The sequence below is a fragment of the Diabrotica undecimpunctata genome, chromosome 8, assembly GCF_040954645.1.
Source record: "Diabrotica undecimpunctata isolate CICGRU chromosome 8, icDiaUnde3, whole genome shotgun sequence".
In the NCBI taxonomy this organism is placed as follows: Eukaryota; Metazoa; Arthropoda; class Insecta; order Coleoptera; family Chrysomelidae; genus Diabrotica; species Diabrotica undecimpunctata.
In genome coordinates this window covers 12449975-12472474 of record NC_092810.1, presented here as the reverse complement: position 1 = coordinate 12472474, position 22500 = coordinate 12449975, and positions in this window count along the sequence as shown.

Here is a 22500-nt window from a genome sequence, read left to right as displayed (position 1 = left end):
GACCTCTTTACTAAAAATTCGTTTATATTAGAACAAAGCAAAGCACTTAACTTAATAATTATGCCAGAAATTCACAACAACCTCGCTATGCACAATTCTATTGCAGCAGATAACTAAAACTTCCATACAAGTGCATAACCTGATTCCAAACCACAAACAGCATTATGTTTTAAATTATTCAGAATCGGTCACAAAAAAAAATAAATGGAATATTAGTCTTTCACGTTTTTGTCAACATACAGGTTGCACAAAATGTTTTTGTTATACTTAGCAAAAATTGTATTAACGATGAAGGTCTTTAGCTAATAACTGTAATCAAATAGAAATCTATTTTATATATACAGGGATGGGCATAAGTCGGTTAACCAATTTGCATACCAAATAAAAAAAAACTAAACAGAAAACTAATTTATTGATTTGATTAATTATTAAAGTAATTAGGGTTTTAAAGTTGCTGTTTGTATTCAAACTGCAGACCACCTTGCTCAATGCACCTATGAGACCACTTATATACGCTGTTGCAGGTTTTATCAAAGAATTCTGGGTTGTTGCGGAGTGAATCAAATTCCTCTTGAATTCTTGTTTTCAAATGTTCAATATCACGTAATGGGGTGGCGAACACTTTGCTTTTGAGTACTCCCCACAGAGCAAAATTGCATGGCGTTATGTCAGGTGACCGTGCTGGCCACTCAATTCTTCCTATCCTACATCGGCTACAGTGATTGCTTGCATATGCAATCAGAAGCATAAACACAGTTTTAAGATATTTATTTTTTTCAGAAGATTCAAAGTGTTTGTAATTGGTAATTAAAACAGTTTTTGTACATCTCAGGTACCTCATTGAGCAGGCTATACCACTTTTTGAAACTTCTATTAGCCCATGACCTTTTGGAGAGTGGTTTGGTTGCAGCTCAAGGCAATTGTTCAGAGCAGCTGCCTCGAAGGTCAGAATAGCCATGATGATTGCCAACCTTCGTCGCGGAGATGGCACTTAAAGAAGAATAAGTTAAACTAAAGAGCAACTGGATTGATTGAAGTTCCGAATAAACTTCTTCTTCTTCTTCTTAACATGCCATACACCAAAGTGCGTAGGCGACTATCTTATTACTAGAATTCTGTTCTTGGCGGCGTGACACAGCTCGCCTATATTGTGTATTCCTGTCCATTCTTTAATATTCCTTCATCAGGATAATTGTTTGCAGCCGGCTCCTCTCCTACCTTCGATCTTCCCTTGTAGGATTAACTGTGGCATTTTATATTTTGCTCCTCTCAATATGTGCTCAAGGTAACCAACCGATTGGTTACCGAATAAACTAAATACTACTTGGAGTACTAATCGAGGTATTACAATTAAAATAATAGACTTAAATACTTTGAAAAAAGTATGGTAAAACCAAGGTATGTTGTGTCGTAAGCGATTTAGGTTTAGTTACTATTTAGTAAAAGATAACAAATATTAGTAATTGATTTAATATAAAGATTTTTGTTTAAATATCCGACAATTTTGTTAAGTAAATCTGGAAAATATTGTAGAACATATATATCTAAACTTAAAAGTTTACACTAATGTCCAAATGATTACCCAACGCTGACAAGAAAAATGGTATTGAATAAAAAAACTCCGTTCGCGAAAAAAGGCAAGTTTTCGAGAAAATTCCTACATATTTGTGTAATGTTTCCTGTTGCCATAAAAATGATGTGCGATCTCAAGGAGTAAAAAATAGGGTCACGAACAAAACTTAGGAAGTATTTTGCCAACTGCTGTAAAATATGTTTCTGAGAGGAAATGATAAATATCGAATAAATTGTGAGTTTCTAAGTTAGAGAGAAACAATTTCAGATGCTGAAATGGCAGATATCATACGCCAAGGGAATAATTTTGCGGTGTAACAATAACGTTTATCGTGTTTTCAGGAAAATGCATTATTCCGCTACCAAAAAAAGAAAGGGTAAAGAAAGCAGTTATAATGGATGCTAAGATAACACAAACTTTAAAAAAGTCGTTTATTTTTAATATATGTGCTAAATTTACTAACAGATATAACGGCACAAAACAAATAAAGCTATTTACAAATGTTCTCTGAAACATAAAATATCATTTTACTGGATTAATATGAGTAAATTTGGTAAATGTAAAACAGACCCTTTTTATAATTTTTATTTTAATGAAATATTTTAATCCAAATTCTTATTCAAAAAATTTAAATACTATTTAGTTATCTGACTTAGGGGTAAGTGTGTGAACCTGTATAAATATTGTATATATTATATATATATATATATATATATATATATATATATATATATATATATATATATATATATATATATATACCGGTCCTCGAATACGCCTTTAAAATGCTAAAGTGTGAAAATAGAGGAGTAAAAATAGATGGAGAAATGCTTAATTATCTGCGTTTTGCGGACGACATAGTAGTTATTGCCGAAGATCTGGGTGAAGCACAACAAATGGTACAAGAATAAGAAAACGTATCTTCAACAATAGGTCTAAAAATAAACATCAGTAAGACCAAATTTATGACAAATTTAGTTCCCAGCGAACACCTAGTCATCCAAAATCAAGTGGTAGAATTGATAGAAAAGTACATATATCTTGTTCATGAGATCAGAATAGGCAAGGACAACCAGACCTGCGAATTTCAACGACGAATAACACTTGCTTGGGCGGCGTATAGTTCACCACGAGACATCTTTAAGATCAACATCCCGATAGCTATGAAACGGAATACATTTGACCAATGCGTTTTTCCTATTAAGACATACGGAGCAGAAACTCTCACGTACACAAAAACAACAACACTAAAAATGCGAGTGACACAAAGCCGCATGGAAAGATTAATTTTTGGCGTGACAAAAAAAGACAAAATAAGGAATCAAGACTTAAAGAAAAGAATAGGTATCAGTGATGTCGTCGCACGTATAGCCAAGCTAAAATGGAATTGGACAGGTCACATAGCGAGACTGAAAGACACAAGATGGACCAGAAAACTAATTGACTGGCACCTTCGAGAAGACAAACGCAGCAGAGGACGACCAATGGGGAATCTAAAAATTGCATTCCACAATATATCTCCTCAACTAAGCAAAATTCTTAGCGAATTGGTTTCTAGTACTCGTACAGAGTATATCGAAATAAAAAGGAAAAGATAGTTAAGATTTAAATTCACGTACAGGGAGCTTGCGCATCCGTTTATACGTATTTTGGCCCAATAGGCCTCATCAGAACGGCTTTCGCAATCGCTCTGAACGTGAAATAAATCTTTTCTGTCTTAGGAAGCAACTCTAACATGGCTTCGTATAGACGCAATGTAGCGACATCTGATAATAAAATCGTAGACTAATTTTCGAAACCAAATTCAAGAATTCCGCTTTAATCTCTGCCTTCTAAGAATTGCAAGGCAAAACAGACGTTGATAAAGATATTAAGAGAGACATGGGGAATCTAAAAATTGCATTCCACAACATATCTCCTCAACTAAGCAAAATTCTTAGCGAATTGATTTCTAGTACTCGTACAGAGTATATCGAAATAAAAAGAAAAAGACAGTTAAGATTTATTTCACGTACAGGGAGCTTGCGCATCCGTTTATACGTATTTCGACCCAATAGGCCTCATCAGAACGGCTTTTGCAAACGCTCTGATATAATTTTATTTTGTTGGCCATTCCTCACAACACATTTTCTACAGTCTCTGGATCGTCCTTTTATTAAGTTACTTAAAAGCATCTTTTATGCTGAATGCCGTTTTATGGTACACAATAACACAAACAGGGTTCTAAAACGCCTTCAGTTTAGTAAACTCTTAGGTCGAGAATGGGGAAGCTCAGCAAATGTCCAAAATATGCATTTTTGACACACATCCCATCAGAAACAGAAACAATGAATTTTCCAGTTAGATCAGAATCTCCTCAACCAGGTCCTTCTGAAATCAGTGGTAAAATATCCTTGCACGGTAGCCCAAACAAGTCATCAATTACTAATGAAGATATAACTCCCGGAAAGGCTCTTAATGAGGTGACGCCCTTGCCTGTATTGGCAGCAGCAGTAAAGAGAGTTCTTAAAAAAATAACTGGAGAGATTACTGTCACTATTAATCGATTACTCGTCACTATCTGAAGATGTTACTCTAAACGACACTTCTTCTTCTTCAAGTGCCATCTCTGCGGCGGAGGTCGGCAATCATTATAGCTATTCGGACTTTTGAGACGGCTGCTCTGAAAAGTTCATTTGATGTACATCCGTACCACTCTCTCAGGTTGCGCAGCCATGACATTCTACGCCTTCCTATGCTTCTCTTTCCTTCGATATTTCCCTGCATAATCAGTTGGAGCAATGTGTATTTCTCTTCACGTGTAATATGTCCGAGATATTCCAATTTTCTCGTTTTAATTATATTTAAAATTTCTATTTCTTTATTCATCCTTCTCAGAACCTCTTTGTTTGTGATGTGCCCTGGCCACGATATTAAACATGAGTGTGTTGGGTGTAAGGAGGACTATCGCCAAACATGTAAAAAATATGACTGATTACAATGTATTTTTTGTAAGCGCTGGTTACATGAAACTTGTACTGGCTTTGCTAATCTCTGTAACAAGCGCGGAGAGTCTCTTACTATTAAAAATAAAAAGGTTTAGCATGGTCCATCTCTCCTACTCCTAGTGGCCCATCTTACCTCCACAGTTGAGGAGAGATAGACCGATGAGGTGCCAGTGCATTATATTTTTTTTTAGGTTTAAGAATTATAATTTCTAGTTTTTACTTATACAAAAACAAATACCAATGTTAAGTTATGTTATACAATTTTTTCTATTCTGATGTTTATTTAATAAAGAAACAGGCTTCAGTTTTCTAAAAGGTGGTCCATCTCTCCTCCCTTTACCTTATAGACCTAATAGTACCATGCAGGACCTCACGTGGCAGCTGAAGTGTTAATTTCTACACAATTTAGTACATATTTTTTTATTTTTTAATGCTAATAAATAAATATGTAGCAAATTCCTATATTAAGTAACCGCAGTTTATTCGTTTCTGTCCCTTTTTGGTACTTACTCTATTTACTTTCGTTTCAACCGTTGACGTAAAAATCATAATGTATGTTTTTCTGATTACCCGCCTCAATTCTTTAAGTAAAGCTTTATTGATATTAGTACACTCGTTCATACCGTAAGTTTGCATCTTTCCGAGTGACGTATTCGCAAAAGAAAATGACTTTAGAAGGCACGTTTGCGTTCGGAAACTCAAGTTTCGTCTCGCAATTTCTGTTTCTCACAATTCAGTTAGTTCTTTGTGTTTTCTGAAACGAAATGAAGCGTTTTTTACTCTTCGGTCTTTTTTTATTGCTTTCAAGAAGAGTTCTGGTGATTGTTTTTAAAAGCTCAGTCGTATTTTCTTTAATGAGTGTTCCGGTTAAAAGGGCTGTAAAGAGAAGACGATAAATATTGACTACATTACCGAGGAAACAAATTGTTTGTTCATAAGTTTGTTTAAGATTTACGTCTTAATTGTATGATGGTGATAACTAAGAAATTTTGTTCTAGAATATACATCGAATATGTGCTCCACATTTTAATGTTTGTCTGCTCTTAATTTTCATTTTGTTTTTTAAAATAAAATAAAGTTTTTGTTGTTTAAAAAACATGAATGTTACCATATTCATTTGGTATTCGTAACTACAAGAAAGTCAGCACACTAAAGAAAAAAGAAATCAAATAAAAGAGTAAACTAAATATAAATAGATATTAATTTAATAATAATTAATAGTTTATCTATTAAGAGAAAATAGTTATTCTTAATTTCATGGAAGAATTGTAAAGACGATGAAGCTAAATTTTAGAAATATGCTTTATTGTCACTGGAAATTGTATAGTTTTATGGCCAAAGCTTACAAAAAGGCAAACAATAACAATCACAATTTAAAATTGACTAAAACTACATAAATCGTCAATATCATAGAATCACAAAATAAAAGATAATAAAATATACAATCCATTGCAAAATTTAACTAAATTTCAAATTGCGTAATAAAACCTTACAAACTAGTTTACGAATAAGTTTAACTTGCTGCATATGATACCCAAATATATATTTATTTTTGATAAATCTTTCCCTTAACCCTCGAGCGGGCGCGCCCGTGTATTTTGTACACGTCCAATAGAAAAAGTCGTCTAAAAATAGAAGTGTCGTCAATCTGGCGATATCGTCGCGTCTATTCGTCCAGTAGAGATCTGTCGTTCGAATAGTTGAGTAATATTTTTTTTTGCAGCTGAGTTTTGTGAGAATTCTTAGAAATACGAGAGGGTGACGGTTTTGTGTACATAATACACGGCGCGCCTTCTAGTGTAAGTATTTTATCCAATAACTATTTTACTTTATAAAAAGTTGTAATTCGAAATTAAAGTCAAATTAACTTTAGTTTTACTTTATTTTAGGTTGAACAGGATATTGTAACATAATTAAGAAGGAATATAACGGCTACGCTGAGAGAATATCATGTAAGAATTTAGTTGCATTGTTATATTATTTGTGTGTTACTTTTTTTTATTTTTGCAGGGCTAGAAAGAAGTTTTTAACTGAGGCTGAGTTATATAAAATTTTTAATAAAGACCCAGAAACAGAAACTAGTAAAATAGAATATTCCAATGAATCTGCGACAGATCAAGAAATAATACACCATGATGACCACAATTCTGAATCTGAACAAGAACAGAATGACCACGACAGAGCCAGTAACTTCGAGGATATTACTGCAGTAAGTACGACTGCTTTTGAGTATTTTCAAGGTAAAGATAAAAAACTGCATGGCGTAAGACTCCGCTGTCGTCGCAATCAAAAATTAAAAAGAAAAATATTATCAAAATACTTCCAAGACCAAAGGCAGTGGCTTCAAAAGTGACCTCAGAACTTTCAGCTTTTGAAAAAATTATAGATTCTGATATATTAGAGAACATCGTACAATTTACTAATTTGTACATTGATAGTAAAAAAGAATCTGTTCAATATAAAAGAGAACGAGATATGAAACATACTGTAAAAAGTGAAATAATGGCGTTACTGAGAGTGCTTTACCTCCTAGGCACTAAAAAGGCTAACCATACTAACGCACTTGAACTTTGGACATCTGATGGAACAGGTATAGAAATTCTTAGAGCTGTAATGAGTTACAAAAGATTTTTATTTTTGTTACGTTCAATGCGCTTTGATGACAAAACCACAAGACATGAACGGAAAATATATGACAAACTTGCACCAATTAGAAAAATATTGGACGGAATTTGTTAGTAACTGTAAAAATTCCTATAATCTTGGTGAATTTGTTACACTAGATGAAAAACTAGAGGGATTCAGAGGACGTTGTAGTTTCATCAAGTATTTACTAAATAAACCAGCAAAATACGGTATCAAGCTGTTCATTTTGGGCGATGAACAAACTTACTTTGTTGGAAATTTAGAGGTTTATTGTGGACGGCAACCTGAGGGGCCTTATGCTGTATCAAACTCTCCCAGTGATATTGTAGATAGGTTTATTGATTATATAAAAGGTTCAAATCGCAATTTGACAACCGATAATTATTATATCAGTTATCCTTTAGCTATTTCCCTTTTGGAAAATAAAATAATTACAATTGGCACTTTGAGAAAAAACAAAAGGGAAATACCTATTGAATTTTTACCCCAAAAACAAAAAAAAAAGTGGGAACGTCACTCTTTGGATTCCAGAAAAATGTCACTTTGGTTTCATTTGTTCCAAAAAAAAGTAAGTCGGTCATACTTTTATCCACGATGCATGACACTGCCACCGTAGACGTCGAAACTAAAAAACCAGAAATTATTCTAGATTATAATGCCACAAAAGGTGGTGTGAATACTATTGACCAAATGTGTGCATCATATTCTGTAAAAAGAATAACCAGAAGATGACCACTATTTATATTTTTTTCTCTAATGGATATGTATGATCTATATATATATATATATATTGATACGATTGGGGTTTATAGAAAATAATTTATAAGTTATATACTAGAGAATTTTATAAAAATATATTTATGTGAGGGCATTTTTAAGAAATTAGCATATAATAATTGTAAAAAGTTGTATTTTAGTAATTATAATGTGGTAGATATATTTAAGTGAGCCATGTGACTAGACAACCAACTATACATACTCTCCAAGTGACATTTTAGGAAATAATTGGGAATATAAAGTGGGGTTATAATAATAATGTTAGTTTAAAATGTTTAATTTATATATATTTAATGATTTAAATGTTTATTCTGATCTGAAAAGCCTAAATGTCAACAAAATTATCAATAGAACATTAACGAATTCTCCAGAATGCAGAATTTGACCTTTGTTTATGTTGGAACATTCTGGAATAATGATTATGTCGGTGGATCGAACAGATACTTTTTTCGAGAACATCCATATAGAAGAAATAGAACTAAATCGAACATGATCTCTTACCAGATGGTTCTGGAACATCCAAAAAGATATAAATACCCGTGATTTGGATTCAAGATGACAGTTTTAGTCAGTCAGTCAGAAAAGTTTTAGTATGAAAGTTAGTTGGAGTCAGTCAATCAGTTACAAATAGACAAATTGTTTAATATAGTGAGTTAAATGAAGATTGAAAATTATGCATATATTTTTAATGCACATTTATAATTATACACAAATAATTATTGAAGATTAAAAAAGTATATTAGAAGAATATTGGTTGGATATTGGAAGAAATTAAAATTATATTATGATTGGAGATTAGTATAAATCAACTTATAATAATTGGATATTGGTATATTGAAAAGAAGAATAAATATAAATGCTGTTTGCTGGTTTGCTTGGTGGTGTATAAATGCTGGTGAAGAAAAATATATCTTAAATTGGTAGAAGCTAATAATTGGAAAAAGTAATTTCACAAAAACAAGGATAACCGAAGTACGAAGACATTCAGTGGTGATTAGAATCTATATAGTGGAAAACAGTTCATTTAGGCATTCAGTGAAAGAAAGGTACAAAATTTTGTTAATATAATTTAGTTAGTGTCATAACAGTTTCAATTTTGAAGATAGTTTGTTTAAATTTTACATTGTCTATAGAATTTAATTAGTTTTATAAGAATATCAATTTAAAGATAGTTTATTTTAAATTTACATTGGCTAGGTTAGATATATATATATATATATATATATATATATATATATATATATATATATATATATATATATATATATATATATGTGTGTTTCATAATAGTTATAATAAAGATAATTTAAAAAAGTACTTACAAACTAATTCTTTGAGAACCGCGATAAAAACCCTATATTATTAAAAATACTCATTGCTCATCATTCACAAACAACACATCATAACAATATATATATATATATATATATATATATATATATATATATATATATATACATATATATATATATATATATATATATACATATATATATATATATATATATATATATATATATATATATATATATATATATATATATAAATGCAAGAAAACTTTGGTAGAAAAAATATTTATTCACGAGTAATAAATATTTAGAGCCAAATAAAGACTTAATTAATAAATTAATAAAAACTTTTGTAAATCTACCAGGCTATTTTATTTGATAAGAGGCGTTGAAGTTTACGCATACCCTGGAAAAAGCTTACGGTGTTGTTGCCTTTCATTATTGTGTGAAAACCCTTCTGAGAAAAGATTATGGTAGTTAGTAGTTTAACGATAAATTGTGTTACTGAGAATACCTCCTTCTTAGCACAAAACATAATATGTATTACCTGTTGGATCAAAAAACAATATGGTGTTACAACAATATTAAATGAGGAAAAATCAGCACTAACTCAAATATTTCGTTGTACTGTAACCCTAAATAAAACTCAAGAGTTCACATAAGAAAAATGCGACGTGAACCGCACCCATTCCGATACAAAACAAAGTAATATCAGACTCAAACACCACAAAATGTGTGTACTTGAGACATTGTTCTATTGAGCAAATAGCTTTGAAAACAGCGCGAAAGTGTTTGTGGTCTTTTAAAGTTCCAGTCCGGGAGTTTATTACGTATGCGAATGGGAGAAGTATAGAGATACAATCGACCACTACGTGGGTAATTCTCAGTGTTTTATATAGTTCGTATCTCACCAGAAAAGAAAATATAAAAGAGATGGTGATTAGTGCAGTAAAACATATAGGACTGTCGTCGACAATCGATTTTGTTTCTTTGAACCCGAAAACAAGATTCCAGTATAATTTTCAAACAGGATAGACCTGTACAGATGCTTGATATCAACGTTTGTTTTCAGTAGCATGACTTTTATTTAAATAATTTTCAAGTAAACTGTTTCTGTATAACGAATATAAACTATATAATAAACGTTTACTAAGCAATTATCTACCGGCTATATTATTGACGAAGATTGTTATCACTATTAATTACTGTAATAAATTTATTCCAGGAATTTTAGGATATTAGATGTAATTAGAAAACATATATCATGTAAGATATATCAGCAAAAAGACACATTTAGTTTAATTTACCTCATTTTGTAATATATATATATATATATATATATATATATATATATATATATATATATATATATATTGTGACGATTGGGGTTTATAGAAAATAATTTATAAGTTATATACTACATAATATTAGATATAAAAAAGTATTTGATTATTTTAAGAAGTTATATACTAGAGAATTTAATAAAAATATATGTATGTGAAGGCATTTTTAATAAATTAGCATATAATAATTGTAAAAAGTTGTATTTTAATGTTGTAAATATATTTAAGTGAGCCATGTGCATAGGCAACCAACTATACAGTGAGTGATAGACAGATATACATACTCTGAAGTGACGTTTAAGAATATTTACGAATATAAAGTGGGGTTATAATAATATATTGTTTGAAATGTGTATTTTATTAAATTAGAGTGTTAGTTACTAATTTGAATGTTTATTCTGATCTGAAAAGCCTAAATGTCAACAAAATTATCAATGGAACATTAACGAATTCTCCAGAGTGCAGAGTGTGACCATTGTTTACGGTCGAACATTCTGGAATAATGATTATGTCGGTGGATGGAACAGATATTTTTTCGAGAACATCTATATAGAAGTAATGGAACAAATTGGAACATGATCTCTTGCCAGATGATTCTGGAATATCCAAAAAAATATAAATACCCGTGATTTGGATTCAAGATGGCAGTTTTTAGTCAGAAGTCAGGCCAGTTCATTATGAAAGTTAGTAGACACATTTAGTTAGTGAATAGTGAAGTAAATTGTTCAGAATTTTCAAGAAGTCAGTCAGAAAAGTTTAGTAAGAAATATGAAAGTTAGTTGGAGTCAGTGAATCAGGTACAAATAGTCAAATTGTTTAATATAGTGAGTTAAATGAAGATTAAAAATTATGCATATAATTTAATGCACATTTATAATTATACACAAATAATTATTGAAGATTAAAAAAAGTATATTGGAAGAAATTAAATTATATTATGGTTGGAGATTAGTATAAATCAACTTATAATAATTGGATATTGGTATATTGAAAAGAAGAATAAATATAAATGCTGTTTGCTGGTTTGGTTGGGGGTGTATAAATGCTGGTGAAGAAAACTATATCTTAAATTGGTAGAAGCTGATAATTGGAAAAAGTAATTTCACAAAAAACAAGGATAACCGAAGTACGAAGACATTCAGTGGTGATTAGAATCTATATAGTGGAAAACAGTTCATTTAGGCATTCAGTGAAAGAAAGGTACAAAATTTTGTTAATATAATTTAGTTAATGTCATAACAATTTCAATTTTGAAGATAGTTTGTTTAAATTTTACATTGTCTAATAGAATTTAATTAGTTTTATAAGAATATCAATTTAAAGATAGTTTATTTTAAATTTACATTGGCTAGGTTAGATATATATGTGTGTTTCATAATAGTTATAATAAAGATAATTTAAAAAAGTACTTACAAACTAATTCTTTGAGAACCGCGATAAAAACCCTATATTATTAAAAAATACTCATTGCTCATCATTCAAACAAACAACACATCATAACAATATATATATATATATGTATATATATATATATATATATATATATATATATATATATATATATATATATATATATATATATATATATATAGGCTGGCCTAGCAGGACAAATTCGTTAAATTTCCCGTGTTCGAATCGGTATCAATAAAGTGTTGTGAATCATTTCAGCACATCCCTGCCGCATCAGACACTAGGGCTGATAAAATTTCAAACTCAGAAAGTCCAACGAATGTTTCCTAAAACTTGCAGACCACTGCAGTGGTTAGCGAACAGAGATGCCACCTGCTTTGGCGGTCGTGAACGAAAACGATTCAATAATATCCTTTTCTCTCCTCTGGGCTATACAAAATGTGTAAAAGATTAAATCGTTTAGCAAAATCTGCTATCGCTTTGTTGAATTAAATGGCAAAATATATGGCCTAGGAGGACAATCCGTGCTCGAATCAGTATCAATACATTGTTATGAATAATTTCAGCATATGTCTGCCTCATCAGACACTTGGGCTGATACAATTTCAAACTCGAAAAGTTTAACGAATATCTCCTAAAACTATACCTGCTTTGGTATATATGTGGCCAAAATATGTTCCGAAAGATGTCCGCGGTGCAATGAAACCTAGAGCAAAAACTATAACTATTAGAGAAATTATTATTAACTTCAATAGTCTTTCGCGTTGAACGGCGTTGATTATCATTGTGCCGAGCTTTCGACATTCTCTTCGATGTCTTCTTCAGGGCTTCCAAAATCTTGGTTCCCAGAGCCCATAGACTGGGCTCTGGGAGTCGGCTGGGAAGTCGACTCACCAGTCGACTCTGGTGAGTCGACTCTTTCTTTGGTCATATTGTAGAATGATACAATTTTTGGCTTGTTCGTTTGCGAATCAGAGTCTCTACAATGATGCATTGAGGATATAGGAATTGTAATTTTTCTTTTTTTTTCCTGCATATGACAACAAGGTCATCTGTTCAGTAAATCCATATAGAGTGCTTCTTATCTTCCTCTTTCTATTTGGTACAAGAAAAGGAGGAATTTGCTTTGCATTTTTTTTCATAGTTCTCACGTAAGTTAAACCATTGTTCCTTAAAAGTTGTAACTCAATCAAAAGTAGTAAAACAGATTGAGTTGGCTTCGAAAGTTTTTTTTTGATCTTCTGATAGTTCACGATCATCAGAGTCCTATCCACAATATATAGCTATTATACAAATACCCGTTCCTGGCATCTGTAAGGCGCATCAGTTTGAGACCATATTTGTTGGGTTTGTTTGGCATGAACATTTTAAATTTATATCTGCCCGGGAAACTAGCTAGCATTTCATCGACATATACAGTCTGGCCAACTGAATATACTTTTTAACAATTTAATACAAACTTGTTAAATATTTCTGATATTAGAGTAGTTGGATCTGCATGTTGATGCTGTTTTTGGTCGTTGGTATTATCAAAACAAAGACATGCTAACAGGATCGTAAAACGATTTTTACTTATAACACTCCAAAAAGTGTCTTTTCCGGTACCGTCCGTAGCAAAAATGGTGCAAATAAATTCATGATTTTAGTTAAAAACGGCAGTCTAAATTAGTATATTCAAAAATGCTTTCATTGCAATCAAATCCTTGTCACGAATTTCACTTCTATCAGTTCTTTTTATTTTTTCCGATAACTACAGATTTTAGCTTTGGTCCAGTGAATAGATTGCTCAATCATCGCTGTAGAAAACAGTAAATTACAAGGATCTATAGGAGAAATATTATTTTCAAGCACACGAGCAGAAGTTCTCTAGACCAAGAAGTTGTATAACTATATAATGTTTTAAAGTTCTCCCTACTATGGGTACAACTTCTTGTGCCACCCATTTAAAACGATTTTTGCCGAAAATTTTACGTCAATTAGATGAGTCATCTGTCTCAATATTTTCGACGCTGTATCACTTACTCACTTTCGATAGCACAATCATATTTCGTACTTTTTTTCATTTATAATCCATAAAATGCACACTCTTTAAGGAATGTGCTTTAATACTCATTTTTACCACTTTTGACTATCACAACGTAACAATAAACAAATAACTCACTTCTAATAATAGTTACTCTTATACTGATGTATCGTCTGACAGATTACGCTTAACATTTCTTGTCGGATAATTTCGGTTCAGTTCGAGATATATTTTTAATATTTGGTAAATACGTTTTTTTAATGCTATTTGAGAGTATTTTTTTGAACCTATTCTCTATCCTTTCATTGTTGGATGTAGGTCTCCCCCAGTTCTCTCCATCTTTCCCTATCTTGAGCTGTTCTCTGCCATGTGGGACCTCCTTGTTTCCTGATGTCATCTTTTCACCTCATCTGTGGTCTGCCTCTTGATCTCTTTGCATTGTATGGACGCCACTTTCCGATGGCATTGTTCCATCGTCCGTCTTGGAGACGTTCATTGTGTCCAGCCTATTTCCATTTCAGTTTTGCTGCTTGTTCTATCGCGTCTATTGTCTTTGTTCTGGTTCTGATCCACTGGTTACGTTTTCTATCTTTAAGTGATATACCCAACATTTGTCTCTCCATCGCTCTTTGTGCCTTCCTTATCCTATCCAAATTAGCCTGTGTAAATGTCCATGTCTGTGCTCCTTAGGTAAGCACCGGTATTAAACAGGAGTTATATACCGTGCTTCGTAAGTATAGAGGGATTGTTTGATTTTTTAGAACGTAAGAAAGTTTGCCGAACGCTGCCCATCCCATTCTTACTCGTCTCGATATTTCGGCTGTTTGATTTTCTCTGTTAGCTCTGATTGCTTGTCCTAGATAGATATACTCATTTACCTGTTCTATTTTTTCTGTTTGTATTTTTATTGCCTCTTGTCTTGTCTTCCGTGTTTGTCATTACTTTTGTTTTGTTGGAGTTAATTTTTAGGCCTTTTTGCAGTGATTTTTCATGAAGTTCATTCAGCATTAATTCTAGTTCTTGTCGTTTCGAGGAGATCAGGAGTATATCCTCCTATACTCCTGATATCCTATACTCCTATTATGACATATGAGGCTAAAAATTAGATTATAAACAAGAAAAACAGCAGTAAGATAGTAGCAACAGAGATGGAATGCCTGCGAAGATGCTGCAGAGTAACAAGAATAGTTAGGAGAAGTAATGACAAAATAAAGCAAAGAACATCAATAGAAACAAACATACTAACATATATAGAACAAAAAAGACTAAAGTGGTATGGACATGTAAGAAGAACTAGCGTCAGCAGATGGATAAAGAGAATAACTGAATAGAGTCCCATAGGAAGGAGGAAAAGAGGACGACCCCGAAAATCCTGGAGGAACGAAGTAGACGACGCCATGAGTAAGAGAGGCCTAAACGATGGAGAATGGAACAACAGAGAGAGATGAAAACGGTTGAGCGAGGGAAGGCAGTGAATACCGCAGAATCCCTAAATTATAATATATAGTATTTCAGGATGATTTTCATTGTACATAATATTGGGCTTTGGTCGCTACCTACATCTGCTGAGATGAGGCATATTACGTCGATTATTTTCAATGGATGGTTATCTTGGTTGGATATAACATAACCTATCATAGATGTATGTTCACGGGTGTTATTAACTGTACGAAAAACTTAAAATTTTATTAATTACAATAGATATTACAGTTTTAAAAACATCCGTTGTCTGATAGACTACGCGTCAGTACCAAAGGGTTAATGTACCAAAAACTGCTTTTTTGTCGTTTTATTTGCAGTAATTACTATTTAAATGGGAATAAGCCACAATTAAAGGTTAGAGTACGTTTATTGACGTTTCAATTTCCACTTCAGAAATCGTTCTTAAAATACAAACATTAGTAAATTAGTTTTTTCTTAATTAAAATTAAATTAAAAATAAAAAAAATTGTTTAGTATACTAATGTTTGTATTTTGAGAACGATTTCCGAAGTGAAAATAAACGTACTTTAACCTTTAATTGTGGCTTATTCCCATTTAAATAGTAATTAATTTAAAATGCCACAAGAAAATAGCTTTAGAACAATATTAAGTTTTATTTGCAGTAGCCGTTAAGTTTGATATTTTCCTAAATACTGTATGTATGTATTACACTCTCTTACTAATTTAAACCAACTCAATATTATAGTTTTATCCCAAATTAGTTTTATCTACTTTAAAAATACAATAATAAACATTTTACAATTACATAAAAATTATGTGTTATCTAATAGAAATGTTAAATAAACTGAAACAATTAATTACAGCTTGTTTTTAATTAAACGTAGTATCCGTGGTAAATCCTGACAGACCACAATTTTTACCTCCCTCCATTGTCTCGTCACATTCCATTATGCTGATCGCTCTCCTTTCCCACCAATTTCAATTCTTTCAACCCTTTTGTTTTTACATTAGTCGTGACGTGTGGTCTAGACGAACCCCAATCCATTTAACTAAAAGCCGATTAACCAATAGCAGTAGTTAGCGATATCAAAATATATAGGAAAACAATTGTTTGATGGAGTTAACTGAAAATTGATGGGAATTTATTTTATAAATAATACGACAAACAAGACAATTGTATAAATTAGGAAAAAAATGTAATCGCTGATATCTGTAACATTGCATTTTACTCATATTTCAACGTTTGTAAAAAACTATATACAAATTTTTTTTATTTATTACTTTATCAATCTCTACGGCCTATTAGCACTTTTTCTTGGGTTTAGATACAAAAATTTTATTAAATAGACATAAAACAGTCAAGGCTGTGATGTCGCTTCCGTAGGAAAAATGTTTCTTCTTCGGTTTCTTTGCCGATTCCTGTTCAAGACCGTTATTTTATAATTCGTGTATCTGTGCTGTAACACTAATGCTTGCAATGGCCAGAAAAATTATGTTAACTACGTACCGTTATGTGGATGTGATATATATTTTTGCGACTATTTTACTAGACTATTTTTAACTGATAAAACGTCATAGCAACGCCACGGTTCCTACGGACAAAACTCCTTCATGCTCGTGATTTCTCAGCGACAAAACGTTGTCAGTTTGACAAACATCATTGAGGCGAAATCAATTTCGGACAAATATAATGAATTAAGACGAAAAATTAAGATTTGGATACGTCAGGTGAAGAAATCAAAAAATTTAAGGCTATTAGTGACAGAAATGACAAAATGCCCCGAATTATTTTAGATTACAATTCCAGTAAGGGAGCAGTAAATATATTAAACAAACAAATAGTCAACACAATGCAACAGGCTCAAACTAAATATTGTCCGACAAGCAAAAAAGATGAAAAACTGAGTCAACCCACGAAAACCCTTATAGAACTAAGGCGACAAATGAAAGCAGATAACACTACAAGCAAAGAAGCGATAAATCAAATAAATAAGACGATCACAAAAGCAATAAGAAAAGACATAAGAAACTACAATGTAGAAAAAACAAAACAGGCAATAGAGCAAAATAAGAACATGAAAGTTTTGAAGAGGAGCGTACAAAAGGGGAAAATAGAAATTAACAAACTGAGAAACAGCACTCGAGAAGAAACAACGAACAGAGATGAAATATTAAGAATAGTCGAAGAGTTCTACACAGAGTTATATAGATCAAGAAAAAAAAGATAACAATACGGAACCTCCACTAAAAACTGGGATATTAAACCAAGGATCAGATTTAATGCCCGATATGACAAAATCAGAAATCAAAGAAACCCTGAAGAAAATGAAAAATAATCGAACCCCGGGTGAAGATGGAATAGTATCAGAAGCACTAAAAATTGGAGGGGATGTATTACTTGAAAAAATTAAACAACTTTTCAATATCTGCCTTCACAGCGCCAATATTCCAACAGACTGGAACAACGCTACTATGATTCTATTACACAAAGCAGGAGACAAAGCAAATTTAGAGAATTACAGAATTATGAGATTTACAGAATTATATATATATATATATATATATATATATATATATATATATATATATATATATATATATATATATATATATATATATATATATATATATATATATATATATATATATATGGCTGAGGGGGCTAATCGGTCTGTAATTCTCTAAATTTGCTTTGTCTCCTGCTTTGTTGTTTACGTGAATACTAGTTAAGAGAATGGAAAGAAAATTAGAGACTTATCAACCAAGGGAACAGGCAGGATTCTGAAAAAGTTACGGAACAAATGACCATCTACAAAGTATAAAAACCCTAATAGAGAAAGCAGTGGAATACAATAAACCTCTAGTTCTAATATTTATCGATTTTCACAAAGCCTTTGACACAGTTGAGCTAAGCAAAATGTTACAGGCGCTTAAAGAACGCAGGCTAGATTATAGATATACTAAATTATTATATAAAATATACCTGCAGGCAACAACCACTGTCAGATTACATACTAACAGTAATCGCATAAAAATAGAACGGGGGATTAGACAAGGAGACCTAATGTCACCTAAACTTTTTAATACAGTGCTAGAACATGCTTTTAAGAATTTGGATTGGATGACAAAGGAAATAAAAATAGATGGAGAATATCTAAACAACTTACGTTTTGCCGATGATATACTTATAATAGCTGAAGATCTAGGTATGGCAAGAGAGATGGTACAGGAGCTCGTTGTGGCTACAGAAAGTGTAGGTTTAAATATAAATATCTCGAAAACAAAAATCATGACCAATTTGGTACCCAACCAGACCATCAGTATTGGTGGGAAAGAAATAGAACTCGTAGATAGATATAAATACCTGGGACATGAAATTATGATTGGCAGGGATAACCAGACTCATGAACTGAAGAGAAGAATCGGCCTTGGGTGAGCAGCATTTGGAAAACTGAGAGAAACTTTTAAAAGTGAGCTGCCCACATGCCTAAAGAGAAAGATATTTGATCAGTGCGTCCTCCCAGTCTTGACGTACGGAGCAGAAACACTTACCTTAACAAAAGCAGCAGCTACCAAACTGAGAGTCACGTAGAGAAGAATGGAGCGGTCCATGTTAGGAATAACTCTGCGAGACAGAATAACCAACGAAGACATCAGGAGAAGAACCGGAGTGACTGACATCATCGAGAAGATAGCTAGACTAAAATGAAGATGGGCAGGACACATAGCCAGAATAACAGATGGGCGATGGACAAAGAGGTTATTGGAATGGAGGCCAAGGGAAGACAAGAGAAGCGTTGGTCGACCACCTACAAGATGGACTGACGATTTAAGAAGACTCAATAAAAACTGGATGAGAGCGGCGCAAGATAGACGGGGTTGGAAACATAAGGAAGAGGCCTATGTTCAGCAGTGGACTCTTGAGGCTGGATGATGGAAGGGAGCAGTGGATACTCTAGATGAGCTTGCTGGTACATATACATGTAACTGGAAGACAAATCGCTGGCCTATAATTGTTTTTATAATATGCTGGACATTTTTACCTACAACGCGTTCGTTTTATAGACATATGGAACAACAAAAAACTTACAAAACGATGAATTTTTCTTGAGGAATTGGGAAAAACACTGGCGAAACCATTAATCCTTTCCAGAAAAATTTACCATGAACTAAAGGCTCTTAAAAACTGGTAAAAAGAACACGAACGGAAGCGAGTAGAAAAGATGGAAATTCTAGTGAACCGTCTATGGGCAATCTAACTCTGCCCGCTAAACGAGCACGCTGTAAATTTTGCTCTTAGAACGATAATAAGACTAATATTTTATGTTGTATATGTCACAAATATATTTGTAAAACCCATTCTTTTTATCACTGTCCTAGTTGTAAACTAAATTAAATTTTGTAGGTATTTTTTGTTAACAAAGTTTTGTTTAGTACCATTAGCTTATTTTATTTCAATTAAGGACCGTAAACCATAGTTGGGTCATATTGACCCGAACAGTACATTTGCATAGTTGACTCGAACGGTACAGCAGGGTTAAGTGATATCATTAATCAATCTTCTGTACAATTACTTAATGTAATGTTATTATAATTAGACTTTTAAATTAATTAATACCTTTTGAAATTTATTGTGTACTATAATTTTCCTTTTCAATTTATGGCAAAAATCAATTATGATAAACTAAAAATTATCAGTACATAATAATTCCATAATTCAATAATTCCATTCTAGCTGATATATGTATTTAGTCTTGCTCTAGTTGCCCATGTATCATCATTCTCAAATTTTGTTTTGATTACATTCAAAGTCTTATCTAATGGCACATTTGTAAATAAACTGTTTATGCCAAAACTTACTAAAATATTATTTGAAATAAATTGAATATTCGATAAGTTATTTAAAAAATGTGTATTTTTTATAAAGATGTTTTGCAAATGATTCTATAATATTTATTAAAAATTTTAACAGCTCACTACAAGGAGAGTTTATGGTACTACAAATATGTCTAAGTTTTATATTTGTTTTATGAATTTTCGGTACTCCTTAAACTGAAACGCTAAGAAACTTATTTTAAACTTTCTTCTTCTTCTTCTTAGCCTTTTGTCGTCCATGTTTGGACATAGGCCTCTCCCAACTCCTTCCATCGGTCTCTATCCTGAGCAACATATTTGCAATTTGTTCCGACTATTCTTTTAATATCATCAACCCATCCCATCTGTGGTCTTCCTCTTGGTAGTTTACTTTCGTAAGGTATCCAATGTTGTATTGTAGTATTCCAACGTTGGTCTTTTTGTCTAGCAGTGTGGCCCGCGAAGCTCCATTTAAGTTTGGCAATTTTTGTTCCTATGTCCTCGACTTTTTTTTATCTTACTCAGTCGTTCCCCTCTTTATCTGACAGTATAATACCTAACATTGCTCATTCCATTGTTCTTTCTGTTCTGGCTAGTTTATTCATGTTTGGCTTGGTTAGGGTCCAGGTTTGACATACATATGTCATGATAGGAAGGATGCATTGGTTGAACACTTTGCTTCTCAAGTATTGGGGTATTTTGCGGTTCTTAAGTATTCAAGTAAGCTTTCCAAATCCTGCCCATACTAGTATTGCTCTTCTAGTAATTTCCGCACTTTGATTCTCTTTGTCAAGTCTCAGGATTTGGCCTAGGTAGATATATTCCTGAGTTTGTTCTATCTCACTGCCATTTATAGTTATACGTCTTGGGTCATCTGTGTATGTCATTATTTTTGTTTTTTTCATATTCATTTTTATGCCGACGTATTGGGAGCTGGCTGCTAGTTCCCCCATCATAATTTGCAGTTCCTCGAATGTGCTCGCTATAATCACTATGTTGTCAGCGAATCTGAGGTGGTTTAACTCGTTGCCATTAATGTTAATGCCATAGGCTGACCAATTTGTAGTTTTAAAGACGTCTTCTAGGGCTAGGTTGAAAAGCTTTGGTAATACTACGTCTCCTTGTCTCACTCCTCTCTTAATGGGAATGGGATTTGTAATTTCGTCTAGTTGTACTATCATAGTTGCATTTTCATATATATTATGTATTAGTTGCCTATATCTCGAATCTATTCTACAAAAATTAATAGCCTGTTCTATGGCCCACATCTCGATACTATCAAACGCCTTTTCATAGTCGACGAAGGCAAGAAATACGGGTAGTTGGTATTTATTTGCCTTCTCTATCAATGTTCTCATTGTCAGCAAATGGTCTGATGTACTATATCCTTTGCTGAAGCCAGCCTGTTCAACCGGTTGGTAATTGTCCATTTTGTGAGTTAACCGGTTGTTAATAATTCTTATAAATAGTTTGTATACTTGACTGAGCAACGATATAGGTCTATAATTCTGTAGATCACATTTGTCCCCTTTTTTGTGTAAGAGTATTACTAGACTCTCGTTCCAGTCTTTAGGGATCTTGCTATTATGGAGACATCTATTAAATACCTCTGTTAGTACAGGGATTGTTAATGGCTTGCTTGTTTTCAAGAGCTCGGCAATTATACCGTCGTGTCCTGGAGCTTTATTATTTTTTAGCTCTTTTAAAGCTCTTTCTATTTCGAATCCATTTATATTTGGTAGTACTTCTCATCCCAGGTTTTTGTTTTTCTTTTGACGTTCTCCTTTGTTGTTTCATTAGGCTGGCCTTTCGAGCTGTACAAGGATGTGTAGAAGTCTTCGACAATATTTGTTATTTTTTATTTGTCCTTCTCTTCCTTATTGTTGGCGTCTTAAATTTTGATGATTTTTTGAACTCCCAGTGCTGGTCTTAGACATTTTAAGCCTCTGTTGTTTTCAATGACTCGCTCTATTAAGTTCTCGTTCCATTTTTGTATGTCGCATTTTAGTTCGTTTCTAATTGTTTTATTAAGTTCCCTGTATTCTTGAGTATGGCGTTTGTTTTGCGCTAGAAGTTGTCTTCTTTTCATTATTAGTTGTTTAGTTTCATTGCTTATTTTGTCTTCTTTGGTCCTTGTTTTCTTTGCGACCTGTAG